Source organism: Bacillus rossius, chromosome 16, assembly GCF_032445375.1.
Source record: "Bacillus rossius redtenbacheri isolate Brsri chromosome 16, Brsri_v3, whole genome shotgun sequence".
Classification (NCBI taxonomy): Eukaryota; Metazoa; Arthropoda; class Insecta; order Phasmatodea; family Bacillidae; genus Bacillus; species Bacillus rossius.
This window is the reverse complement of record NC_086343.1, coordinates 47212159-47227829: the sequence shown is the minus strand read 5'-3', so window position 1 is coordinate 47227829 and position 15671 is coordinate 47212159.

Genomic DNA, 15671 nt, shown 5'->3' with positions numbered 1-15671 from the left:
TGAGAGTTCAGGCACTCAAGGTAACTACATCAGATAATCCATTTGTGTAGTGAGGCTGCGACCATAGCTATTGATGGCCCAGTGTCGTTCATAGCACGCTAAATTATCCAGGCACGCAAGCTAACTAAGTCAGTCAGATATTGAACTCTTTAAATGAGACAATGGCCATTGTGACCAAGTGTCCTGCAACTCAAGTTAGTTAAGGCTTTTGTGGTGAGGTAATGGCCACTTGGACTAGTGGCCACTCCTCGCGACACAGCACTGCCTGTGGTGTTCTCGAATGTTAGGCACTCAAGGAAACATAGGCTCGTGTGGTGAGGCCATTACCATAGCGACGGGTGACCACAGCTCACACTCTAGTATCGTTTGGTACTTATCGTGAACTCTTGTATATAGAACTGTGTTGTGAGTTGACTTGGTGGCACTTGTACTGGGCCAAGTGATAGACACAGTTTAAATATCCCGCGCCCCAGCTTTCTACAGTTGGCACCATGTTGGAACACTGCAAGGGTTGGCGTCCATAAACCGTGAGAGTGGCATCCCTGCAGTGAGAAACAAAATAAAAACAGTCTTCGTTTTTCATCGGCATGATGGCGGTAGGTCGCAATGGTGCGGGCTGATGCTATCGTGTAATTTATGTTGCATCGTCGGTTAAAACCATCTCGATACAGTCCACATACGTTTGTCAACATTAACAAGTATCGTTCATGGCGCACTCAAGAGTCTCGCCACTCAAGCTAAGTCAGATATTCCATTGATGTGTTGAGGCCACGATCACAGTGTTATTGGTGGACCCAAGTCACACTCCAGTGATGTTCATGGTGCGCTAAAAGAGTCACGGCGCTCAAGGTAACGACAGCAGTAAGATATTCTACTCATATAGCGAGGCCATGATCATACAACTTCGTGACTCTGTGACATTCGTGGCACAATCAAGAGTAAAGGCACTCGAAATAACTAAGTCAGTCAGATATTCCTCCTGTGTTTTGAGGTCTAGATTTAAGAGACAGGTGACCCGTTTTCAAAACCCAGTGTCATTCATGGTACACTGAGAAGCCGAGGAGATCAAGGTAAACAAGTCAGTCAAATATTCCACTCGTGTGGTGAGGCCATGGCCATAGCGACGGATGGCCTCTACACATGCAGTCAAGGATGATATTCATATTTATTACCTTAATGTAAGCGGCCTTCCGACAAATGCATAAAATTTTCTGAAAACATAAATTCGGTAAATTATTCTTTTATATGCTTAACTGAAACGTGGTTTAATAATTCTTTTTTTAAACTCCAACTATTTTCCAGAAAAATATTTTGTTTTCACAGATATAGAGACCACTCGAGGTGGGGGAGTCCTCATAGCTACCAACTCTCAAATTTTTCCACATTTGTCCAGAAAAATTAATTTGATCGTTATAAATTTAAAAAAATTACATGTCTACACTAAAAAAACTATTTGGTACCGTTTATTTACCCCCTCAATTATTTTGTACAGACTATAATTAATATTTAATATTCTTAAAAGAAAAATCCGTATTCTTGTGATTGGCGATTTTCATGTTCCAGGTATAAACTGGACTAGCAAATCATACCCAAAATATATTGCAATATTACAATAAGATCAAAGGATATAAACTCCTCGAAACCATTAATGATCTTAATGTGGAACAGTTTTATTTTACACAATTTTACCATTTTGCAAGGTTTAAAACTTAGGTATAATTAAAAAAGGATGATTTATACTTCCGTTCAGATTAAAACTAGAAGTTAAAACTGAGAATGAACAAAATAAATCTAGAGTTACGTATTTCATATTTTTTTTCTTCATATAATTGATTTCGTATTTTAAGGGGCTGGAAAGGGGTTTAGTTTAGATTTATTTTATAAAAATTGCATATTCAAAACTTATCATTAATTTGAAAATTATTTACTGAGAATAAAAAAAATAATATACTGCAAATTATTATTTTATCACTTTGCAATTTACGCTCATAATGGGCATGATAGGTTAAGTTTGGTTAAAATAAAAATTAGGCCTACTTATTTTCGAATTTATTAGATTTAAGGGTAAGAAATTAAGAATGAACAACAAGCATAAAAAGTTATGGATATTATTATTTTTTTTTTAATCTTCCCGTCTTCGACTTTTAAGATTGTGAAAAGGTATAAAAATTAGTTTTACGACCAAATATAGCAAACTGAGCTGAATGTAAGAAACTGAACATGAAATACTTAAATAATTGATAACGATGCTTTAATTTTTTTATATTTGACTTCAAAGATAGTTGAACGGGGATACGTGAGTTTTTAAGTAATAAAGCATATAACTAAGCAAATTAACGGGGATTTTTTAACAGAGCAAGAAGTATATCCATTATATGTTTTAATAGCATGATTTTTACCATTATCAATTTTTAATTGGACCGCAAAAATTGTAAAAAAGGTGTTTTTTTTATTTTTTAAAAATGTCGAATCACTGAAGCTAATCAAGTAGGATGAAATTTATGCGGTACGATTTATAAACATGAAAATGTACCAACTTTTTTTTACAATTAGCTGTACAAATAAGTACAAACAAAATTTTAGGGCTTATTAAATATTTAACTTATTTGGCCACCTCTACTGATTTTTGCTTAGTCTTTATTTCAGTTTAGTAAGATCTATATTAGAGTATGGCTCTGTCATCTGGAACTCAATAACTACAACTGATTCAAATAGACTTGAAAATATACAAAATAAAATCTTTAAAATATTTTTAACAAATTTTTAGTAAATGAAAATCCAAAGTAATTTATCTATGACCTAATCCTAGAAATCTTGAACAAACACACATTGCAGTTCAGGGGAAAAGTGGCAGAAAATTATTATGTAATAAATTGCTTCACAAATGTTTATCACAGCAGTTAAATAATAAAAAATATAGGAATTATAGTTACTACTTTCAAACATAGAACATCTGAATTTTTTCGAACATTTCACATAACAAATGAGCAGTCCAAACGTTGCATTGAAAATTGCACAAATATAGTTTAAAAGATTTGGACCCGTTTCTAAAGTCACATATCTCAACGAGATAAATTTTGAGCTCTTAGTTTTTATGCAGCTAAGTAACTATTTCATATATATAATTTATTGTTCCTCATTACCTAGATTTAATTTAAAATTTTTAATGTTAACGTTTTACTTTATATATATTTATTTTTTAATCAATCATTATTGCATTTATAAAGTCAATAATCTCAAAATAAAATATTTGAGCTCTGTTTAGTAATTTAATATAAATATTTTATGTAAATATATTACTATTGTTATTTCTTTAGTTAGAATTAAATTAAATTATATAATGTGAATTATTTTTTTTCCTTTGTTTATGACATTTTTGTCTTATCATGTGTTTGTTGCGTAATGTTTTATGTTTGTGTTGTCTTTTTGTGACAGTCTCTGTGCACTATTATGTGTGTATTATTTTGTGTAATATTTTTTAATTGCCTGCCTATTAAAGGTCGTGACTATTGGTAGGCAATAAAATAATAATTATAATAGTTTCTTAAAGGGTAAAACATTGTAAGCATAGTTTAAGCATAAAAAGTATCTTCTAATCAAATTAAACATACGTTAAAAAATGGGCAATGATTATTTAACATACTTTACGCTACCTTCTTTTATTCAACGTTCTCCGAATAATCGTATTAAATTGTATGTAACAGGGGTGAAGATTATATGATAATGATCAAAAATAAAATGAAATTGAATCCACTAAAACAGTATTGGCAGGATAAATTTAAATTTAACATAAATGTTAGTTCATAAATATTATTTTGAGTATCACATCTGCGATATAAAAATGGGATGAGTTTAGTTTTATTTGGTTAAATGTTATTGCTATATTTAACAAGTTATTAATATTGACACAGGTATCACAGAGGGTAAAGATTCAGACGGTAAATTAATTTGAGTATGTTTGTTTAAGTAATAAAATTCACAATTATAAATCGACTAAACCGTTTTTTCAAACAAATTGCATACCTGTGCTATGCATTTCAAATAAAGAAGTGAATTGATCAAATATCTTAAAATAATAGAAATATTTGTAATATGGGGAAATTGTTTTTTAATTCTAAGCAAAACTTTAACCATAACAATGAGTGTAAGTGATGGAAAAAATTTAATTCAAATGAAATAGGGGCGTATTAAAAATATTTTAAATTGTATACTAAATGAAATGAAAATGATATGTGTGATTTAAACAAGGTTATATATATATATGTATATATATATATATTAACACACTGAAACAGGAGTTATAAAATCTTATAATAAATTTATACTTAACATTTAAAAGACAAGATCAAAACAAATTTAAAAATTATTATTTTTTATAAATATTTTAATGAATAAAATTTGTTAAGCACCTGAAAATTTAGTTTGTCTATTTCTTTAGTAAAAGTGTTTCTAGTTTATCACAGACATGCTGTTAACATTTAGTAAAGGCAATGCCCTGATAAGGCGCGAGCGAAGTCGCGGGTTACTAGTCAGACGTAAGAAACTATACTGGTAGCGATAATGTTTATACGAAAATTATCAACCAGAATTTTAACACTTTGTGAAAGTCAGCGTCAATAGAGTGAAAAGTTGTTACTTTGGTTTAAGCTTAATAATTATTTCTTTGAATCTAATCAACCATCTTTAAAAAAAATTATGTACCAATAATAAACATACAAAAACTACCAACGATATTTTTTTTTTCACTTTACGAATTTCAAACATTATGAGTGGTAAAAGGTTTAGGTATGTTTTTAAAACAACAATTTAACGCTTTTGATTCAATTTGAACTAGAATTAAAAATAAACAAAGTACATCTAAATTTACGTAGGTATAGCAGTTTTTTAATAGAAATTCGTCTTTAAAAAAGATGAAAAGGGTTCGGTTTTAATTTTTTATAAACATCTTATATCAAACAGATATAACCTAACATAGGTAATAAAGAAAAATTAACTATTTGTTAAGAATAATAAAACTAATAACATAAAAATTATTATTTTATCACTTGACAATATTCCGCCCTTAAGTTGAGTAAAAAGTTTAAGTTTTGTACAAAGAAAAAATACATATTTCCAAATCTACTAGATCAAAAAATATATATAAATAAGAATGAGCAGCAAGCATATAGTAAACAAGATGGCGGACGTGACATAGTACTAGCTGACGAGATACATACGTTGGCCTTAGTAGTGGGAAGTCAGCCAGTCTTCCGGCGGTTCCCTTGGAGGAAAGATCTACCGCTATTTTTATTTTTGCGCTCACCAGGTTCAAACCAAATACTCCATGATGTATGTGCGTTTTTTTAAGTTGTTTTAAAATTTATTAAATTTTTTATTAATTTTAAAATTTGATTCCGATCTCCTAGTGTAAAACATACGGATTTTCAAGATGCCGGCCGTAAAAATAAAATGCAACTCTTACGTCATAACTCAAGATGGCGGCCATGGCATCCAAATTGTCGAGGTCATGACTTTGGAGGCTTAGGGATGATTGTAGATGAGGACTTCAGGCCTGTTTGCGGACTTTACAAGATGTTAACATTTTTAAATATTAAAACGGGAAATTTTCTTTCGAAACGGGAATTTTTACCTCAAAATAGAGAAATTTTAATTTTTGAGATTTTTTGAGATATTTTGGCAGAATTTTTTCCTAAATAACCAAAACATTGGGCGGAATTTGGCGTATATTAGGCAAGTGTTGGCAAATGTTGAGTCATTTTTGGCAAATTTTGAAGGTCGAGGTCAAAGGTTAAGGTCAAGGTAATCCAAGATGGCTGCCGTGATGTTACAATCCAAGATGGTGTCGACATTCCTTCATCCTCGTCCTGAAGCCTGGTGCTGGTCTGGCCAACATATACTACTACTAATGTTTTATTAAAAGAATTCTTACAACCTACACCTTGTCGGTAACTGTTTTCAAATAATTAGGGGAACAACACGTCACAAAAATGTACATGGAAAATAAACTGTGTAGCCCATTATAATTTCAGTTATATAATTTTACAACAGTGACACTTTATGCACTGGTTGTAGAGCTTTGTTTAATTAAACATTAACCAGTCGAACAGTGTTCCATCTAAAAACAACACATCTAACATATGAAATGATACATTGATTATGTCCAACTTTAAAGGCGCATACACCAGCCTAGGGAAGCATTTAAGTCCGTAAATCGTGTTATGACTTGATGTACGTTTTTGGACATACGCCATTGCTAAGCACCTTTTCTGTAGAAAAAACTAAAAACTAAAATAAATAAATAAAAATACCCAAAAGACAAAAAAACACAAATTAAGCAAAAAAATTGTTGTTTTCAACAGGATATAAACACCACAAAATATTCCGTATCAGGAATATGGTCAACAAACAAAGCAAAACAAAGAAAAATGTACTAAGAGAACAAAAAAAATAACCACAAATGATGACGACACAAAAATATTGAACCCAAAAAAATTCAGCACAACGGTTGAAACGAGACAAAAACACGATAAAACGAAAAGACGAAACAAACCCAATAGTTTTCCTGTTACGGAATATTTTGTGGTGTTTATATCCTGTTGACAACAGCAATTTTTTGCTTAATTTGTGGTTTTAGTCTTTTGGGTATTTTTTTTAAATTTATTTTATTTTTTATTTTTCTTCTACAGAAAAAGTGCTTAGCAATGGCGTATGTCCAAAAACTTGCATCAAGTCATGCACTCCCATTGCACAAATCTTTCAAAGATAAATCGTGTTATGTTGACGAGTTATCTGATCATTATTGACCTGCAGCCAAAGTTTGTTGAAATCTGCCACTCGGACACATCTATCGACCGCGGTGATCGACCTGGTACAGTCTCTAAAGGTGGGTTTACACGCTAAGATAAATTCTAGCAATGTATCGTGATAACGGAATCGTCACGATTTATCGTAGCGTGTAAACAGGACATTGTAGCGATTTATTGGAGTTGGAATTTGATTGGATGGTTGGTGCCTGCCGGCATCAATTTCTGCGAATCGCAAAGACAAGTTGGAACATGTAAACAGTTGCAGCCACCTGCAGCTACAATTTGACTCAGTCTGCGTTGGTTGTCCACAGGAAAGGTTGTTTTGAAATAGTGTATTTCTTCCTTGTGATCAAGGCAGTTTCCAAGCAAATTCCTCGTGAGTTCTTGAGTGAATCCATTGAACAATATCAGAGCTTTCCGTGTTTGTGGCTCATTAAGAGCAAAGAATACTCCGAAAGTAATAAAAATATAAAGACCTGGCGTATGCAGAGCTTGATCTTCACTTTTCTCGCTAAACAAAGGACATATGAAGACCACAACAGCAGCAGCAGCTGAATGAGTTGCACCGCGGTCGACAATGAACACTGGACAAGTAGTCGTTGCATGCACTCAGTAGCTCACTCTTTTGATTTATTTATAACAATGAATTGTTACAATCACGTCGACACGATTTGTCGTAGTGTGTAAACCCGCCTTAAGGGCTCCGCCTACCTGGTCACACAGACGGTGCGCAGAGCTTAAGGAAAAACAACGTGATTTCAAAACTACTCAAGATATACCAGTGGGGTATGTTTACGAAAAGCATTTAAGAGTTCGCTGAGGCACGAAAAGTACTTTTTATATTGGATCATGTTTTTAAACTGTATTTCTAGAAGAGTTAAAATGGCTGAAACGCATGTTTTCAGAGTAATTTTTAGGTGTAAAAAAAACCAGTATTAACAGATTATTAAAAGCTCTTAAGGAACTTGCATTACACCTTTATCTTCATTTCTCAGCAATATAACGTTAAGGTCACCGCTTAGATCTCACATTTGTCCTGTGACTAGGAGAAGACTGCGCGCCAGTCCAGAGGAGACACCGCGCTAGAAGCACCAGCCAGTCCCGCCTCACTAACACACATACACACCCCTGACGAGGCGGGCCCCTGTACCGGCACGTTGGAGGACCTGGGTGCAAGACAGGCATGGCTGTACTCATCCAAGTGGCCGTCGACAGTCGCAGATCACTTGAGGAAACTTGCACGGACGACTTCCTTCGACCCGAGGATGTCTGTTCCTCCCCCGACCTCGTGGCATGTCGCGCTGCGAGTGTCCGTGTGTGTGTGCGAACAGACGTCGGGGAAGCCTTATTTTCACAGACGAGAGGGCCACACCCGAAGTTCCCCGAAGCTCATGCTCACTTTTATTTTTCGTACAACAACAGGTGTATTTATTTGGTATGTAGCTTACTCATACGTCATACGCCGTTCTATCTCATTGTTAGAGACCTGCAAATTTCGCGGTTTCGATGGCCTTCAGGATAGACTGCACATACCCCTGTACACTCGGGCAAATAACGCAAGTTCATTGGCTGCCGACTTGTAAGTCGTCTCAGCTGGTTTGTCTGTGATTCGAACCTTCTTTGGTTGAGGGTTTATAACTGGTTGAGATTCGTCCAGATGAACAGTAAGCCAATAGCAAAATTATCTAAGAGGTATATGTATTTGAATTCTAGCCTATCACCGAATGAATCCGCGAATTTTGCAGGTCTCTACTCATTGTATAAACCGGTGTGGCATTAAATTTTGCGGTCGATTAGGATAGGTTAGCTAGATTATAAATACTTTAAAACATTGTGGATGGTTGGTTGTATTAGGTAAGTATAGCTACATTAAAAATTCTGTTAAATCATTTTATGGTTGCTTAGCAAATAACCTTTTAATATGTAGCTATCCAGCGCTGGAAAACCGTTTACATGATTTCACAGTACCTTTAATGTAGCTATCCTAACCAAATCAACCGTCCACAATGTTTTAAAGTAATTAAAATGTAGCTAACCTAACCTAATTGACTATTAGTAGAAACCAGAAAAATTCGCGAATTCATTCGGCGATAGGCTAGAATTAAAATGCATATAACTTATAGATGATTTGGCTATTGGCTTACTGTTCACTTGGATGAATTTCAACCAATTATAAACCTTCAACCAAAGAAGGATCGAATCACAGACAAACCAGCTGAAACGACTCACAAGTCGGCAGCCAATGAACTTGAGTTATTTGCCTAAGTGTACAGGGGAATGTGCAGTCTATCCTGAAGGCCATCGAAACCGCGAATTTTTCTTGTCCCTAACCATTTGTAGAGACATGGAAAGTTCGCGGTTTCATTTCGCGATAGGCTAGCATCAAAACAACTATACCTTTATACCGCTTATGCGATTGGCCCACATTTTATCCGGGGAACTGTGAGCCAATGGGAAACACTAAACCAAGAAAGTGCCGAATTACGGATAGCCTATTTGAGACGTCTCACGCGTCACTAGCCAATGAACAGGTGTCATTTCCGCGAGTATTTGAATGACTGTGGAGTCTATCCTAGAGGTCAATGAATCCGCGAATTCTGCAGGTCTCTAACCATTAGATATTATGAGTTGTCCAAAATAAACATTCACGGACACACGGCAAACAAAAAAAATATGGCGGCGTACAAATAAATACCGTTGCCTTGTTTATGGTATTTTCTTGTATCAACACCGCCATATTTATTTACAACGGAACAAAAAAAAACCGAAGATGCACGATCGGGCGATTGGCTCTCTCGTCTGTGAAAAGAAGGCTTGCCACAGACGTGGAGGTCGACACAGGACTGCAGCCTTGACCTTCACGCGTGTCTCCCGTGACGGAGCCCGCGCGGGTCAGGAGAGAGGCAGGCGCCAGGAGGGCATATCTCACCCGCCGTGGCGTCTGTCCGTCAAGTCAGTGTAAACTTCTACACTTGTCAAGATTATATGTAGAGACCTGAAAATTACGCGGGTTCATTTTTGGATAGGCTAGAATCCAAATACATTTGCCTTCCTTGCTGCTAAAGTGATGGCGCCACAGTTTATCTGAAGGACTCTGGACCAATGAAAAACGTTCGACAGAAGAAGTATCGAATCACAAGCTTCCCAGTTAAAACGTGTCACGAGTTAGTAGCCAATCAGCAGGTGTAATCTGCACAAGTACATAAAGGATCATGGAGTCTATCCTAGAGGTCACTGAAAACGCGAATTTTTCCGGTCCCTAATTATATGTCTGCTTTGTGGCACGTATTCGGAAAAATAAATTGTTTCTGTTCGTTTAAAACCATACAAAAATATATATTTGCATGACTATGTGGTTCCTCAAAATAAAAATTTCAAGTAAATTTATGTTAAAATTTGTTATTGTGTAAGCAAATTATAACTTAAAGCATACCCAACAAAATGTCGAATACACGAGTAAAAATATGACACACAATTTAAAATGTAAAAATAAAGTTTTTGTATTTTTGATTAAAATTTAAAATAAACATATTTTATGAAATAAAAATAACATTTAATTAAAAAATATATATGTTACTTACCAATTATTAAAGTGATTATTAACTATAACTTTTATTCTTTTATTCGATTTTTGAAATTTAGGTGTGATTATTTCCAATAGAATTGGACTTCAGGTGTGTTCCGTTTTGAGTTATAGTTTATATTGACCTTAAACACTTTTAAACTTCGAAGAGTATTTAGTAGTTTTAAAAAGATAAATAACAATAATATACTTTGAATATTTTTTATCGGTGAGCAGCTAAAATTTATTTTTTAGAGTGTACAAATCAGGATAATCATATGGATAACATAAGATATATTTAATTGGTTTCGTAGCAAGAATACTGACGATACATATATGTACATATATATTTATTTATTTATTTAGTTTCACTGAGACGTGAATTTGAACTGGTTTTTAAAACAGGAGAACTAAATGAACCTTGTCTGCCACGTTTCCCATGTAACACCTTCCCCATTCCGAACTTCAGAGGGTTCAACCAAAAACATTAAATAACGTGCAAAACGGTTAACACGTTAAAATTCAAAACAATGTGTGTAACAAACTGCAGAGTGAATAAAGGCACAAAGAATAACGGAGAGCAAGGTTAAGACCATTCAGAGTGAAATAATATTTTTTTGACTTCTTACTGAATATAATAACGTATTCAGTGGTGGAGCAAAACTTTTACACTTGCATGTACACAAATCTCAAACCTACAAAAAGATAATACTACACTAGCGTCTAAATTTCCAATCTCTGTTAAGTCTGTCGTTTGTGGGTGCCACCAATTTATAACTCGAGACATGAAAATTTTCCTGTGTTCATTTCGCGATAGGCCAAAATCCAAATACATTTGCCTTTCTTGCTGCTTCAGTGATTGGGCCACAGTTTATCTGAAGGACTCTGGACCAATGGAAAACGTTCGACAGAAGAAGTATCGAATCACAAGCTTCCCAGTTAACACGTGTCACGAGTTAGTAGCCAATCAGCAGGTGTAATCTGCACAAGTACATAGAGGATCATGGAGTCTATCCTAGAGGTCATTGAAAACGCGAATTTTTCCGTTCCCTAGTAGTTGTTAATAAAACTGCAGTTTAATGCCAAAATACGAAAATGTCAAAACTGCTCTTCGCAACTGTTCTGGCAGTGCAGGCCTAGTGTAGAGAGACAAGCCTACATGCTTCCCGCTCCAGACACGCGGGCGGCCACCGCAGGGATTACACTGGACGCTCGCAGTCGAATGCGCGCGGCTAGGTTACACTGGGCGCGCTCTCCCAGGCACTGCTTGCCTCGCGCTGGAGGCGCGCGCAAACCTAACAGAAGTCACGCTGTCACACTAGTTACAAAACTACAATGAAGTATAAATTATTTTAGTAAATGTGTAAAGGAATAATTTCATAATCAATAAGTTAATTCATTGTTTTTGATGTAAAATATTGTCAAGTAATAATCGATATATATTGTGTTTCAAAAGGTATTCTCTACTATCACTATTATCTATGTTCTTCTTCACTAGCGCCTAAAGACAGGCTCGTACTATGCGCCAGAATCTTTCTGCGTATGCGCGACATGCCTAGTGGCGGGATGAGTTGAAGGGGTGGGGAGCGCGGAACTTGGAAATAAAATAAAAAAAGATTGCGCGTGTAATGACCTTGGAAAGGGTCAGGGGGCCCTATCTGAAAAAAAATTTGCACAGTTTTCTAACACTCCGAAGGCATCAGCGCGAGAATATGAATGCGCCAACAAACATACAGTCTAAATCAGTGGTTCTTAACCTTTTAGTTATGAGGGACCATTTTACCAAATGTATGTCTTGCCGGGGACCACCCAGTTGGTTTACCTAGAAACCTAAATTAAGGGTTGTTTGATAAAGAAAACAAGCACAATTTTATAATTAGCACTCATTTCTTAATTATTTGGCAAAAATCTAAAAGTTACAGATTTTAATTTAATGTGATTTTTGTGGCTGCATACTCTTTACTAACTTCTGAATTCTTGGTTCAGTGCTACTCAAAGCTAAACGCATGTCGGCAGTGGCATCCAACCGAATTCGATGCTTGTTTTTAATAATCAGAAGCGTCGAAAATCCCTGCTCGCATAGATACGTCGATGAAAATAAAGTTAGGTAACGTATAGCAATGTCTCGAAGCTTTGGAAAAGAAATTGCTTTTTGGCTCCAATAATCTTCAAGATTTATTCCTGATTCGAATGTATTTTTTAAGTTCGTGTCGTGTTGCATTTCAATCACTTCTTCTTGAATTTCATCAGAGAATTCGGAAACGTTGACAATGAAAGGATTCCGGATCAGTTTCTGAATACTTTTGTCCTCACAGTCAGGAAAATAGCGATTGAATTCACTTTTTAAATTAGTCAAATGGATCATCATGTTCTTCTGAATTTCTTCTTTAATATCTGCACCTAGTCCGTCAATAATTTGGTTGAGCGTATCAAATGCAGAAAAGTTTTTTCTTTCGACCTTATTGATCCATAGCTCGATTTTAGCAATAAATGCCCTGATTTTATCTTCATATGCAAATATGTTGCTCATGCCTTGCAACTTCAAATTTCCTGACCCTTGCAGTTGAAGGTTCAATTTATTTATTTGCGCAAAAAAGTCGACCAAATAAGCAAAACGTACCTTATATTCGGGCTCGCAGAACTGATCTAGCAACTCTTTGTTTTCCTTGTTAGTTAAGAATATTTGTACTTCCTCTCTTAGTTCGTACAGCCTCCACAGCATGTTTCCTTTGGAAAGCCAACGAACTTCTGTGTGGAAAAGCAGAGTTTCGTGTTCAGAGTTCATGTCAGAACACAACTGTTTGAATAGACGGGTATTGAGTGCGCTCTTTTTGATGAAGTTAACTACTTTTATAGCAGTTTTCAGAGCCATAGTGAAACATTCCGGGAGCGTTTTGGCAGCCAATGCTTGACGGTGAATAACGCAGTGCGTCGTAATTGAGGAGGGATTTTTGGTTTTTATCAATGCTGCAAGACCAGAGCGAGAACCAAGCATAGCTGGAGCACCGTCAGTACAAAACCCGGCAAGCCTTTCCCACATAAGTCCACGTTCCTCCATATATTGACTTATAGCATTCATAACATCTGCACCTTGCGACGTTGTTTTAAGTTCATGAGAAAATAATAACTCTTCTTTAAACATTTTATTGTCCTCCAAAAATCGAATAAATACAAGTAATTGACAGCATTGCGAAAAATCGGTAGACTCATCACATTGTAATGCAAAATAAGGGCTGTTTTTAATCTTGTCAATAACTTGGTCTTCAATATCAGTTGACATTTTTTGAATGCGTGACATAACTGTGTCATTAGAAAGCGGTATTTCACGAATTTTCTTTTGAGCTTCCGCGCCTAAAAGCTCCTCTGCAACTTTGAGCATACAGGGCTTTATTAAATATTCGCCGATTGTGTGTGCTTTTTTCGATTTCGCAATCAATTTTGAAACTTCAAATGATGCAGATAATGTTTTTTCAGATGTTGAATAACTTGTTCCACTGGGTCCAAGTTTCATTTTTTTAAGATTTGTTAGTTTGCCTTCAAAGAATTCTCGCGAATGGTTACAGAACTTCGGATGCACGGTCTTCAAATGACGTTCCAACTTTGCCGGTTTTAAAGCGTCGTTAGAAAGAACAGTTGCACATAAAACGCATTGCGGTCTAGTTTCACCATTAATTTATATTGAAGTAAATCCCAGCTTAATAAAGTCGTCGCCATATTTTCTTTTTGGTGGCATTTTCCTGAAAACCAAGTTTTAGTGATAATACAGACAGGTATAATCTTATTTATACTTTATGTATTACATGTATACCTTATCTTATGGATAATAAAAATGTGTTGTTTTGACAAGCTTTTATTTGTGAGGTCTATGGCCAGCTGTGGGAATGACGGTCAAAGTATCTACTACTCAAGATGTATCAAATGAGCCCAAATACGTCGGTATTATTAAGTAGGTACCTATACTTACATATACATCATAATCTGCTCAATTATACCAAACAATTGCATTGTCACCGAAATGACATTATTATGTATTCCCGACTTTGCCTCTCAATTGGTTGAGAATAACTGCTTTGAAATATTAAGTTGTAATGGTACGATTCCACCAAAATACTGTGCAGCACAGTGCAGCACACCGGTGGAATCGTACCTTAAGGTTTAACCCGAAAAAACAAACAATGCAAGTCAAATAAGGCTCGTTTTTAATTGCTCACTAAAACGGTTAACCTAACCTACAAAAGTACTGAAATGTGCATTATTTTCCGTTTTTTTAAAAATGATTAAAAACAACAGTAGGTACCTAAAAAGAAACCTAGCAGATTTACAATGTGACGAAAATAAAGTAAAATTAGTAATCCGCAATTAGTTATTTGTGTGGCATACCTAAACCAAACAAATAGATAATATTTATTTTACTTACCTACGTAGTATTTATATCTGGAGTAGTTATTTACTATAACTACCTTCGTGCACTAAGTTAATTTGCTTTTTGCTGACGAACTTTAAAAATTAAACCAAGTACTGTAGTAGGTAGGTACTCGTCACTCTCTCAAGGCCACGTTACAAATCCCTACCGCTCATTACATCGTCGACGCTACAAGTGACGATCGGCAACCCGCGCCGATAAAACAAAGAACGAATGGAACGAAACCGCCACCCCCCGCCCTCTTGCAACGCATTTCGCCTTCGGCCTCGTGCCACGCGCGGCTCGCGTTGTTTCGACTCTACTCATTACGTCACATATTATTAGGATGGCTTCGCGGACCACTTGGAATGCCTCCAGGGACCACCAGTGGTCCGCGGACCACCGGTTAAGAACCACTGGTCTAATTGATATAAGAGAACATGTATACCCCTGGAATCACAAGCCACAGAGGCAGTGATGCGTGTTGAGAATGATTGCAGGGCAGTGAAAAACTGGCAAAACACTTCTATGATAGTTTCCTCTTCCCCCCCCCCCCTAAAGTGCCGCATCAAACAAGGGTAGCTCTATGCCTCGGCAGTAGCAAACTGGAAAGGCACTTAAATTCAGGAAACTGTTCCGTTAGCATCGAGGCCAAAACACTGGGCGGATCTTAATTCGGCAGTGGAGGAGTTGCAGCCAGAGTCCAGGCGGTGCTCTTTGCTCTGGCGCACGAGGCGTCGAGCGCCCCACTCCCCACGGCCGGGCGTCGAGCGCCCCACTCCCCGCGGGCCGGGCGTCACGAGGCAGACTCTCCACACTCGGGCGCCGCGCATGCGCAGAGCGAGACACTCGCGCATCCCAAAAAAAAAGCACCAGAATTGGGAAACCTTCTTTTCACAGA